Here is a 12,773-nt window from a genome sequence, read left to right on the forward strand (position 1 = left end):
CCCATGAATTAACGTCTTGAAAAACACTTCTAGTCCACCTGGCTGGTTTCTGGTTCCCTACAGGGCTACACCACTCCTTAGGGATGAAGTCAGTGTGTGGGTGAAGGTGGAGGTAGAAGAGTTGTACTTGTAGAATGGGTCACAACTTGCTGTCTTCTATTAGAGAACCCTGAAATCTTTAAGGAGTAGCCTTTAAAAAAAGAAAGAAAGAAAGTTCAGCTCATATCTGTTTGTCAGGAGGCCATAACTAAAATTGAAATCATTTATAAAATTAATCCAGAGTGATTTCCCAGATCTTCCTGTAAATTGCTTCCTCAGCAGATAATTTCATCCTGAGAGTGAATGAAAAGACACAAATGAGAAAAGGATGTGACATTTGACCATTACAAAAGAAGATTCTTCCTTAAGTTCTTTAGTGTTGTTCTGCTCCAAATGGGTTGATGATTGACTGATAAAAGCTTTCCTTCTGTTAGTTGATATATTTTGCTTGCTTTTTGCTTAATGAAGGATTCCTTATTTAGAACCTCAGAAGTCAGGTAAAAGGTTTCATGGCCTGGGTATGGGATGTAGTTTAGTGGTAAAACACTTGACTTGCCTGCATAAGGTTCTGGGTTTGAAGCTTATCCCCCCACCCATTTCCCACCCCCTCAAAAAAAAACAGAGCCTTAACTGGTTTTCCCAGTAGTAAGATGTTGAAACTCCATTTTTCCTTTAGCATATTCAGAACAAGGGTGGTGCAAGAACAGGAAATTATACCCTCTTATCACCATAGGAAAAGGCTCAATAAAATGGCATTTATAGCATTTCACAAGGAAATTCTGGCCCTGTTCAGAGATTTTTAAGAGTTTATAAGTTAACAAGACATATTTCTGGTACACATTTATTTAATCAGCAAATATTTGAGTGCTGCTCTGTACCAGGAATGAGGAGTGTAATTGTGAATTAGAGAGTCAAGTCCCACCCTTGTGGAACTTTCCTTGTCTGAGAAGATGGACCAAGAACAGTATGTCAGCTAGGGCCAAGTGCTGTGAAAACAGCAAAGTGAGGTGGTAGTGATTGGCAGTGAGTACGTCATAGAACCACTTGACATTGAAGGGCGGAGAAGTCTCAAGAGAAAAGTGATGTGAGTTGAAACTTGGTTGAAAAGGATGTCTTGCAAAAGGAAATGTCAAGTGTGAAGGCCAAGAAAGGGGAAAGGTTGGTGTTCTTGAGGGTCATTTAGCCAAGATATGAGAGGTGGGGGTAGGAGAGAATATTAAAGATGAAGTCAGAGAGAGGTAATCAAAATTTGATTCTAGAAACACACCTGTAATTGAAGTGAGTCGTAGCCAAAGTTTGCGGTCTGTGAATTGCATTTTGTTAGGCTGTTTTTGCTTCCTGTTTCTCTCAGGACTTATTAGGGGAGCATTTGTTTTGTTTGCAGACAAGCCAGAGATTTTATTGAAAGTACCAATGTGTTGTGCTACCTGAGAATATTGTACTGTGTTGCCATCCTGAAAGAAACAGTAACTAATCTGAAGAAATGGAGTATGTGAAGCTTACACTGACAGAGACCAGCTTAGAGAGTGCATAGGAGAAACTGCACATTTGGTGCAGCATTGACAAGGTGTGGAAGCAAGTGTGTTACAGGCATGGATGTGTAATGGGCAGAGTGGAATCACAGGCAGTCATGAGTTTAGTCTGTAGAAAACTATTACACAGAAGTCACAACAGTCCCCACATCCTCATATACACTTCTTTTCATAGCCATTGGGGGTGCAGTGTATAGGTCTAATTTGGGGTATATTGGTTTCTAAGGCAAGTCATATAGCCAAGGAAGAACTGCACTAGTGGATTGACTCGGTGGCCTTGAGAACTGGTTAGAGTTTTGATTTGTTCTCTTGTTTAGAAAGTTGTAGATATGGGCTGGGAAGGTGGCTCAGTGGTAGAGCACTTGCCTTGCATGCTCGAGGCCCTGGGTTTGATTCCTCAGCACCACATAAGCAAAAAGAAAAAAGCCGGAAGTGGCGCTGTGGCTCAAGTGGTAGAGTGCTAGCCTTGAGCTGAAGAGCTGAGGGACAGTGCCCAGGCCCAGAGTTCAGGCCCCACGACCGGACCCGAAAAAAAAAAAAAAAGAAAGTTGTAGATATATAATTGAAGGACTTTTCCCCCTCTCTGTGTCTTAACTTGGTTACTGACTTTTCCTCTCCAAGAGCTGGTCTGGTCAGGTCTGGTCAGAACAACAGTGGGTGATTTCTCCCTTTAGAGGAGAAGGTAGCTGAGACTTTTCTTCTTCCTCCTCCTCCTCCTCCTCCTCCTCCCCTCCTCCTCTTCCTCCTCCTCCTCCTCCTCCTCCTCCTCCCCCTCCTCCCCCTCCTCCCTCCTCCTCCCTCCTCCTCCCCCTCCTCCCCCTCCTCCTCCCCCTCCTCCCCCTCCTCCTTCCCCTCCTCCCCCTCCTCCCTCCTCCTCCCCCTCCTCCCCCTCCTCCTCCCCCTCCTCTTCCCCCTCCTCCCCCTCCTCCCTCTTCCTCCCTCCTCCTCCCCCTCCTCCTGTCAGTTGTGGGGCTTGAACTCTGGACATGAGTGCTGTCCCTCAGCTCTTCTGCTCAAGGTAAGCACTCTACCACTTAAGCCACACTTCCAGTTTCCTGAGTGGTTTATTGGAGATAAGAATCTCACAGACTTTCCTGCCTAGGCTGGCTTTGAACCATAATCCTCAAATCTCCTGAGTAGCTAAGATTACAGGGATGAGCCACCAGTGCCCAGCCCCTTTTAGCTGTTTGGTGGTTAATTGGAGATAAGAGTCTCACATCTCACAGTGTTTCCTTCTGGACTGGCTTTGGACCACATTCTTCCTGAGTAGCTAGAATGACAAGTATTTAGTTCAGTATTTTGTTTTTGTTTCTGCCAGTCTTGGGACTTGCAGGGCCTGGGCATTGTCCTAGAGCTTCTTTTGCTCAAGGCTAGCACTCTACCACTTGAGCCTTAGCACCACTTCTACCTTTTTCTGTTTATGTGATACTAAGGAATTGAACCCAGGGCTTCATGCATGCTAGGCAAGCACTCTACCACTAAGCCACATTCCCTCGTTCAGTAGTTTTTAGTTTATTCAGAGAGCCAGGCAACCATCACCACTATCTAATTGCAGAACATTTTTCATAACCCCAAAAAGAACCATTAGCAGACATTCCTACTCTTTCCATCTTCCTTAGCCCCTGATAACCACTAATTCACCATCTCTATAAAGATTTGCCTTTTCTGGACATTTCATATGTAGGAAATTTACAGTATGTGACCTTTTGTGTCTAGTTTCTTTTATTTACCCTGCTTTCAAAGTTCATGTTGTAACAATGATCAATCAGTACTTTATTTTATGGCGAAACATTCTGTTGTATGGATAGACCACAATTGGTCCACTCATTCGTTGTTGGATTGTTACATGTAATGCTGCTGTGAACTTCGTGGCATTTTGCATGAATATGCTCAGTTTTCTAGGATCTAAGCCTTGGCATGGAGTTGCAGGGTCAGTTCACACTTTTTGAGGTTATTTGGTGTGATCCAGTCTAGAAATAGAGGCATGGACTGAAAGATACAGTTCCTTTGAGCCAGTGGATGCAACACAAGCCACCCTCTGCAGCTTTAGTCCAAAGTTCAGAAAGGGTTTTTAGTGGTGGAATCTGGTGCTAACTGTAGTATAGTTGATGGGAGAGTCTTGGACTATGTCCTTTTTGGAGGGTTTCTGTCCCTCTCGATGGCTTGGACATCTGTTCCCTAAGGACATAGACTCTGCTGCCAGGACTTGTCCTAACACTCACGGATTTAGTGTGTGGCCTGGACAAGAGCTTTGGCTGTTGCGATCTGTTTTCCATGTATGTCCTATGTAAGATTTGAACTAATTAATTTCTTTTTAAAATTTCTTTATTGTTATTATGTAGGTGATGTACAGAGGGGTTACAGTTACATAAGTCAGATAAAGAGTACATATTCTTTTTGAACAGTGTCACTCCTTCCCTCGTTCTCTCCTAGTTTTTCCCTCCCATTTATATAATTTTCAGCATAGTGTCCAGTGTGGACTCATTGATTTTTAAATTCCAAGCTGAAAATTTTGTGATAAAGAATACTTGGCATTGGGCAGTGGTGGCTCACACCTGTAACCCTAGTCATTCTGTAGGCTAAGACCTGAGGATCATAGTTCAAAGCCCAGCCTGGGTAGGAAAGTCCATGAGACTCATCTCTAATTAACCACCAAAAAACCCCCAAGTGGAACTATGGCTCAAGTGGTAGAGCACTAGCCTGGAGAAAAAAGTTTTGGGACAGTGCCCACACCCTAAGTTCAAGCCCCAGGACCAGCATATACACCCCTCCCCCCCACACACACACAGAATACTTGCCACCACCACCACCAAAACAAAAAACTTGCATTTATGGTGAGTTTTGTTAATAATGCCTATAAGATCAGATTTTTCTCCCCAGTATAGTTGTATTGTGTTGGTTGTGGTCGCCTGTCTGATCTGAGTTTTTCTCCTTGACACATATTCTGCAGGAGCTACTGTGTGCTTGGAGCTGAGGCACTGCCCCCAGGTGTTCTCTGGGGAGCCCCTTTAAAGGGGAAGCTAGTCCCCCACAGTCCCCCAAGGAAGTACAGAGGAGGCAGAGACAGCTTTAAGTTACTTCTTGGTTTCTCTTTTACAACTTGGACAAAAGCCCCCCTTTGATCTAGGTATTAAAGGAGCAGGTTGCAGAATGTTGGGAGAAAGTTGAGTTTTGATCTCTGGGCACTGGCAGGAAGGTGGGAAGGACCCAGGATGAGTGAGGCCATCTGGCCTCAGATGAATGATGGAGCTCCTACCTCCAAACCCTCTTTGATCCCTGAACCGTTTGCTTACACTGGTGTTCCTCAAATGGGGCACCCAAGACCTGTCAGTTCCGTCTCATTCCTCTTCATTGCTTTCTTCTATGCTATCTTAACATGGTTTCTCACCTGCACCTGGTGCATTACATTGACAAACCTCCCAGGGTTTGAACCTGGTGTAAGACTTGGATTAAGACAGCTAGAATCTCAGCTCTGACGCTGATTACGTTTATGACTTTGGGCAAACTATTTGCTTGTATAAGCCTATTGCTTTATTTTTTTTCATTGTAGTAAAATACACATAAAACAAAGCTTTCCATTTTAATAATTTGTACAAGTTCTTAGATATTAATTACATTCACATTGTTATGCAACTACCACCATCTTCCATATCCAGAACTTTTTCATTTCCTCAAATGGAATCACTTCCCTTATTTTTGAAGCCAGGATGATACTGTTCTCCACAGGATTGCTGTGGTGCTTAAATGAAACATGAGATAAAGTGCTTAACACAAAGAGGGCACTTTGTAACTTTACTCCAAGCTTTAAAGTGTTCCAGCAGAGTACTGTAAGCTGTTGCTTGGGCTAGTTGAGAGCTCTTGTAAATACCCAAGTAGAGAGGGAAGGCAGTGATCTCTGTATTCTCCAGCCTCTGGGGTTCAGCCATTCTGCGTATTTCTTTATAAAGATGATCATTAGTTTTACCTGGACTTCAGCAGTCTGTCTAGTGGTTTTCCTACTCTTCAGTCTGTCATTTGTATCTGATCAAAAGCTATTCCCAATCTGTGGCCTCTGAAATAAAGACTACATTTTCAGAGTCTCTAGGGGCCAATTTGATTCTGGGTATTTCTTGTTTTCTTTTAGCTTATGAGTTCTTTAGCTCTGTGGGCTTATTGGTAAGTGGCCTTTAGCTGTCATTAACCTTCACTCACTTGTAGTTGAATTCTTGAGGAGCTTTAACTGACTGGGTAATTGATTTCTGTTAACTGTTGCCAAACTGTGCCCCCAAAGCCTTTGTTTTTCCTCCTCCCCCCTCCTCCTTTTTCTTCTCCCCTGTTCTCTCTTCTTCTCTCCTTCCCCCACAGCCCTTAATCTAGAGGGCACTTATGAGGTGGTCTTAAAAGAGTGTGCCTCTGAGAAAGAAAAGGCAGAATCTCACCTTTTGTAAGGAAGGTGCTACTTTGTTAGCAGGCAAGGGGTGGGAGGAACAGGAACATCTCAGAAGATGTTCAGATCAGCCTGGATGGCTGCTATATCTGGGAAAGGAGATTGCAAGGGAGAGGTCTCCAGAATTGGGGGGGGGGGGGGAGGGAGAGAAGGAAAAAGAAAAATGTTGATGTCCACTCACAAAGAAGTATGAGTGAATGAAATGTTTTTCCGTTCTCAAGGGAGGATTCTTTTATTTCAAGTTGGGTGGGACAAAGTTTGGAAGGTGAGGAGTACTCTTGTTTTTGTTTTGTTGGTGCCCTGTTCTGGGGTTGGAACTCAGGGCCTCGGCCACTGCCCCTGAGCTACTTTTGCTCAAGGATAGAGGTCTCATCACTGTGCCACAGCTCCATTTCTCCATCGGAGGGAGGAGGTAGTGCTCTTTTGTATTGTCTTTCCTTAGGCTTCTCTTGGGGAGAACTTTTTCTAAATGTCCATTCCCCAAGAATTAAAGTTGGGTAGGGAAGATGGTGGTTCTTGGGTCTCTTGAGCTTTGTGACTTTCCAAGTAGCTAATACTTCTTTTTTTTTTTTTTTGGGTCGGTCGTGGGGCTTGAACTCTGGGCTTGGGCACTGTCCCTGTGCTCTTCAGCTCAAGGCGAGCGTTCTACCACTTGAGCCATAGCACCACATCTGGTTTTCTGAATGACTTATTGGAGATAAGAGTCTCACAGACTTTCCTGCCTGGGCTGGCTTTGAACCACAATCCTCAGATTTCAGCCTCCTGAGTAGCTAGGATTATAGGTGTGAGCCACCAGCGTCTGGCAGTAGCTAATACTTTTGCAGGTGATGGAATATTAGATTATCACACAGAGGGCCTCTCAGTTGCTATCACCTGTTCCTTGACAAACTGTCTTTGCACTCTTGTGTCTTGGAACCAAGTAAAGCAAAATGACAGTGAATGGGCTGGATCTCATCTCTTTGGACTCAAGCTCCTTTTGTGGCTGTGAACATATGAGATAATTACTCAGCAGTTAATTGACTTTTCACACTCAGCCTCACATGAGAATTATTACTGAGGGTGGAAGGAAAAGACCCAAGACTTTCCCAAGAAGTAGGCACTTTGCTATTGCCACCTCCCTTATAGAAATGAGTTGAATGTCATGCATCTCTATGAGGTTCTTAAGGCTGTAAAGGGGAGTGGAATCATAGGAATACAAAAGTGAACTCATTGTGTAGTACAGTCTTATCAGAGACCCATAAACTTCTTAGTCCTTGATTCTCCTGGAATCATATGTCACACCACATACTGGAAATACTTCTCTGGAATCAGGGACTATAGCTTTTGTAAGAGTCTCAGAGGGCTTTGTGACCCTCTTCTTTAGGTTAGACTTGTGGAACTGTCTGGTTACCTGCGAAGCTGGTGGCAGAATCCTTTCCATGTCATATTTCCTGCGTCTTCTACTTGGAACTCACCTAGATATTTTCAGAGGTAATTTATTTTCTTCCCTTCTTTATGTATACTTTGAGTAAGAGTGATGTATATTTTTAAAGTATAAGAATATAAAATAGGTAAATTGTGTGTATGTGTATATATAAATATAAGTGTATAATTATAATGTATAACTATATACTTACTAATTAAAAATAAGAGCTATAAAATGAAAAGGCCATTGAGCTGCCATTAACCCATTCACCAGAGATAGTCTGATTTTTAAAAAAATTTTCTTTAGAACACTTTTTTTTTGCTGATCCTGGGCCTTGAACTCAGAGCTTGGGTGCAGTCTCTGAGTTTTTGTGCTCAAGGCTCTGCCACTTGAGCCTCAGCTCCACTTCTTGCTTTTTGGGATTAATTAAAGAGTCTCACGGACTTACCTGCTCAAGCTGGCTTTCAACCATGATCCTCATCTCAGTCTCCTGAGTAGCTAGGATTACAGGTGTGAGTCACCAGCACCCAGCTCTCCAGAACATTTTTATGCATATAAAACATTGTTTGTGTGTTTGTGTGTTTATTGGCAGTTCTGAGGTCCTTCACACTTGCCAGCAGGTACTCTACCACTTGAGCCATATCTCCAATGACTTTTTAAAAACTTCTTTATGTATACCAGTCCTGGGGCACTGTCCCTGAGCTTTTTTGCTCAAAGCTAGCACTTTACCATTTGAGCTACATCTCCTATTATACTTTTTGTTTTGGTCGGTCCTGGGGCTTGAACTCTGGGCCTGGGCGCTGTCCCTCAGCTCTTCAGCTCAAGGTGAATGCTCTACCACTTGAGCCACAGCACCACTTCCAGTTTTCTGGTGATTAATTGGAGGTAAAAGTCTCACAGACTTTCCTGCCCAGGCTGGCTTTGAACTGTGATCCTCAGATCCCCGCCTCTTGAGTAGCTAGGATTACAGGCGTGAGCTACTGGCACCTGGTGTCACTTATGCATTTTTGGTGGTTAATTGAAAATAAGAGTTTTGTAGATTTTCTTGCTGTGTCTGTCTTTGAACTGTGATCCTCAGATCTCAGCTCCTGGATAGCCAAGATTATATATAGGCATGAGCCACTGGTGCCTGACTTTAGAGACTTTTTGTTGTTGTTGGTCATGGGGCTTGAACTCTGGGCCTGAGCGCTGTCCCTTAGCTCTTCAGCTCAAGGCTAGCGCTCTACCACTTGTGCCACAGCACCACCTCCAGTTTTCTGAGTGGGTAATTGGAGATGAGAGTCTCACAGCCTTTCCTGCCCAGGCTGGCTTTGAACCGCAATCGTTGGATCTCAGCCTCCTGAGTAGCTAGGATTACAGGCATGAGCCCATGCCCAGTGAGACTTTTTATTACACAACTTTTCAACCTACAGTAAAGTAGAAGGAAGTATGTAGCATAGCTTCAACAATTACTATTATACTGCTAAACTACCACTCCTTACCTATTTTTTCCTCCAGGCTTTGTAAGGTATAGTTAATTATAAAATCACCCACTCTAAGTGAATAGTCTAGTGAACTTTGGTCAACTATAGACTTGTGCAGCTATCTGAAACAGTGACTGTTTCAGATCATTTCTGTTACCCCAGCAAGTTCTTTCCAGTGAAGAGATTGGCATTGTAGTCAGCCCTGCCTCACAGCCAGCTGACCACTCCTCTGCTTTGTCTGTTTAGGCTTTCAGCCTTTTTGAGCATTTCATGAAAGTGTGAATCATACAAAGTACAAACTATTTCCTTTCTTCTTTCACTTCCTATAATGTTTTTGAGGTTCTTCCATGTTGTAATATGGTATTACATGTTACAACGTATATCCTTGCATTGGTGCTAAAGCTTCTCCCTCCCTCATATTCAGCAATTGCTGGGCCTCTGGATTGTTTGCAGTTTTGAACTAGTAATCTTCCCCTCTTGGTTGAGAGTGTATTTTCCAAGAACTCTGGGTGATGTCTAAAATCATGGCTTGTATTGAACCTTATGTACATGCACATCTGTGATGAACTTTAATTTATGAACAAGAGATTAAGAATCTAATAAAATAGAACAAATATAATTATTCTATAGTTATTTAAAACTTTTGCATTGTTTCTGGCATTTTTCTGTTTACTGTAGAAAATGAAACTTCGGATTAGAGGCACTCCCATACTGTGATTAGAACTACAGTGTCACATTTATGTACAAGTCTTTTTTGTCAATTGTGGGGCTTGAACTCAAGGTCTGGCACTGTTCCCTAAGCTTCTTTGTGCCCAAGGCTAATGCTCAACCAGTTGAGCCACTGTGTCTCCTCCCATGTACAGGTCTTGTGGCATATGTTTTTCTTTTCTGTTAATGCCTAGAGTTATTCGTAAGTTTATGTTTTACTTTTGGAGATATTTCCAGACTTTCCTAAGTGGCTGTGCTATTTTATATTCCCACCAGTAACATGTGAGGGTGAGTGGTGGTGCCATACTGTGTTTTTAGTTTGCATTTCCCTGATGACAAATAGCATTAAACACCTACTTACATGCTTTTTAGCCATTTACATATTTGTATTTTTCTTCTCTGATGAAATGTTTATACAAATCTTTTGGCCATCTCCTCCCCCCTCCTTCTCTCTCTTCTCTTTCTTTCCCCTTTCTCTTCCCTTTGGTGCTGGGCACTGAGCCCACATAGGTAAGTACTGAGCTAAAACCTCAGGCCTTGCCCATTTGTTATTTGGATTGTTATCTTTTTCTGTTTGTTTTTGTTTTGTTTGAGACGCATCTTGCTCTGTTGCCATGGCCTAGTGACCCTTCTACTTCAGCCTCCCCCTTCTTGGATCTGTTTGTTGTCTTTTAAGTTGGAGGTGTGTAATCTGGGCACAGATCCCTTATGAAATATATGGTTGGCAAAGATAGTCTGTGGCCTAGCTTTTCATTTATTTCTAGACTCTTAATTTGACTCCGTGGACAAATATGCCATCTTTATCACTCTGCTTTATTACTATGCTTTATAATATGTTTAGAAATTAGAATAAATCCTCATATTTTGTTTTCAAAGTTGTTTTGAATGTTCTGGGTCCTTTTTTTTTCTTTCTGTGTAAATTTTAGGTTTGTTTAGAGTTTCTTCAAAAAAGCAGAAAGGGGCTGGGAAGTTGGCTCAGTGGTAGAGCGCATGCCTTGCATGCCAGAGGCCCTGGGTTCGATTCCTCAGCACCACATAAGCAAAAAGAAAAAAAGCCGGAAGTGGCGCTGTGGCTCAAGTGGTAGAGCGCTAGCCTTGAGCTGAAGAGCTGAGGGACAGCGCCCAGGCCCAGAGTTCAGGCCTCATGACCGGACCCAAAAAAAAAAAAAAAAAGCAGAAAGATTAAGAGTTTGAGGCCAGCCAGTTCATTCATATTTTGATAGTGATTGCATGGTATTTGTAGATCAATAATGGGAAAATTGCCAGGTAGCAATAGTGAATTTTGTAATCCATGCAGTGTTTTATAATTTTCAGTGTAAAGTCTTTAATATTTTTTTCAGGGGGAGGGAATGGTGGGAGGTGCTGTGAAGCCATGGCTTCGAGCATGCTATCTAGGCATGTACTGTGCTGCTCAGCTGCATCCCTAGCCCCAAGTCCTTCTAAAAAATATTCTTGAAGTTTATTGATTTTTTTTGTCGGTCTTCGGGCTTGAACTCAAGGCCTGAGCACTGTCCCTGAGCTCTTTTGCTCAAGGCTTGCACTCTACCACTTTGAGCCACAGTGCTACCTCTGGCTTTTCTGGTGGTTAATTGGAGATTAGAGTCTCAAGATGGCTTTTTAGCCTGGGCTGGCTTTGAACTATCATACTCAGATCTCAGTTCCTGAGTAGCTAGGATTACAGGCACCAGCCACCAGCACCTAGCTTTGAAAATTCTTTTTGATACAAGTACAGCTATTTTTTTTTGAGTCATTTGTTGATAATATAGGGAAATACAATAAAGTTTTATATATTGATCTGGTACTCTGTGACCTTCCCCAACTAATTCATTAGTTCCAGTTGTTTTGTAGATGCCTTAGAAATTTCTAGATAAAGCATCATGTGAACTGCTGTTTGCTTGCTTGCTTGCTTCTGACAGGGTCCAGCAACATTACTCAAACTGGCCTTGAAATTGATTTGTAGCCCAAGACTGGTTTTGAACTCGCGATCTCCTTCCTTCACTTCCCAAGTACTGAGATTACGAATTTGTGTTGCTGTGCCCAGTTGCCTTAATATTTAATGTTTTTAGTACATTAGATTAGAATATAATGTTGGGGGCTGGGAAGGTGGCTCAGTGGTAGAACGCTTGCCTTGCATGCCTGAGGCCCTGGGTTCGATTCCTCAGCACCACATAAGCAAAAAGAAAAAAGCCAGAAGTGGCGCTGTGGCTCAAGTGGTAGAGTGCTAGCCTTGAGCTAAAGAGCTGAGGGACAGCGCCCAGGCCCAGAGTTCAGGCCCCACGACCGGACCCCAAAATAAATAAATAAATAAATAAATATAGAATATAATGTTGGATAGAGATGGCACAAGTGGATATCCTTGCCTTATTCCTTATCTTAAAGAAACTTAGCATTCAAATTTTTCTTCATTCAATATGCTGTCAGCTGTGAGTTTTTTTATAGTTGCTGTTTATCTAATTGAGGAAGTTCCCATTTATAGGTCTTTGAGGGTTTTTCGGTTTGTGTGCTTATGCTTGAACTTAGGGCCAGGATGTGGTCCCTGAGGGGGCCCTCCCTTTAAAAATTTATTTATGTAGTACTGAGGAATTGAACCCAAGGCCTCATGCATGCTAGGCAAGCACTCTACCACTAAGCCACATTTCCCAGCTCTTAGCATTTCTACTTAAGGCTGGTATTTGAGCCACAGCTCCACTTCCACCTTTTTTTGTAGTTAGTTGGAGATAGGAGTCTCATGGACTTTTCTGCCCAGGCTGACTCAGAACTGCAATCCTGATTCCTAAATAGTTAGGATTACAGGCGTGAGCCATTAATACCTAGCTGTTAAGCATTTTTTGATATCTTTGTAACTCTGGTAGGTGAAAAAACAAAATGTCTCCAACCCAGGGCTCATGCCTGTAATCTAGCTATTCAAGAGGTTAAGATCTGAGTACTGAGTTTCAGAGCCAGCCCAGGCAGAAAGTCTTTGAGACTCTTTATCTCCAAGTAAGCACCAAAAAAGCCAGAAGTGGAGCTTGGCTCAAGTGCTAGAACACTAGCCTTGAAGGGAAAAAAAAAGAGCTCAGGGACAGCACCAAAATGAACAGACAACAAAAAAAATGAACTGTTATTTTGACTTGCAGTTTTAAAATTATGGATAAGTTGTGGATCTTTTTGGTTTTAGCTGTTTGAGCCTTTTAAACTGTCCCTTCATATTCTTTTGACTT

General features: G+C 42.6%; 1 protein-coding gene across 2 annotated transcripts in view; it reads left to right on the forward strand.

Moving 5' to 3' along the window:
- Positions 1 to 12,773, forward strand: part of Tm9sf4 (transmembrane 9 superfamily member 4) — a 52,251-nt gene that overhangs the window by 1,062 nt on the left and 38,416 nt on the right. The gene's annotated exons all lie outside the window — the stretch shown is intronic.

Source organism: Dipodomys spectabilis, unplaced genomic scaffold (assembly GCF_019054845.1).
Source record: "Dipodomys spectabilis isolate Male_0828 unplaced genomic scaffold, ASM1905484v1 ptg000175l, whole genome shotgun sequence".
Classification (NCBI taxonomy): domain Eukaryota; kingdom Metazoa; phylum Chordata; class Mammalia; order Rodentia; family Heteromyidae; genus Dipodomys; species Dipodomys spectabilis.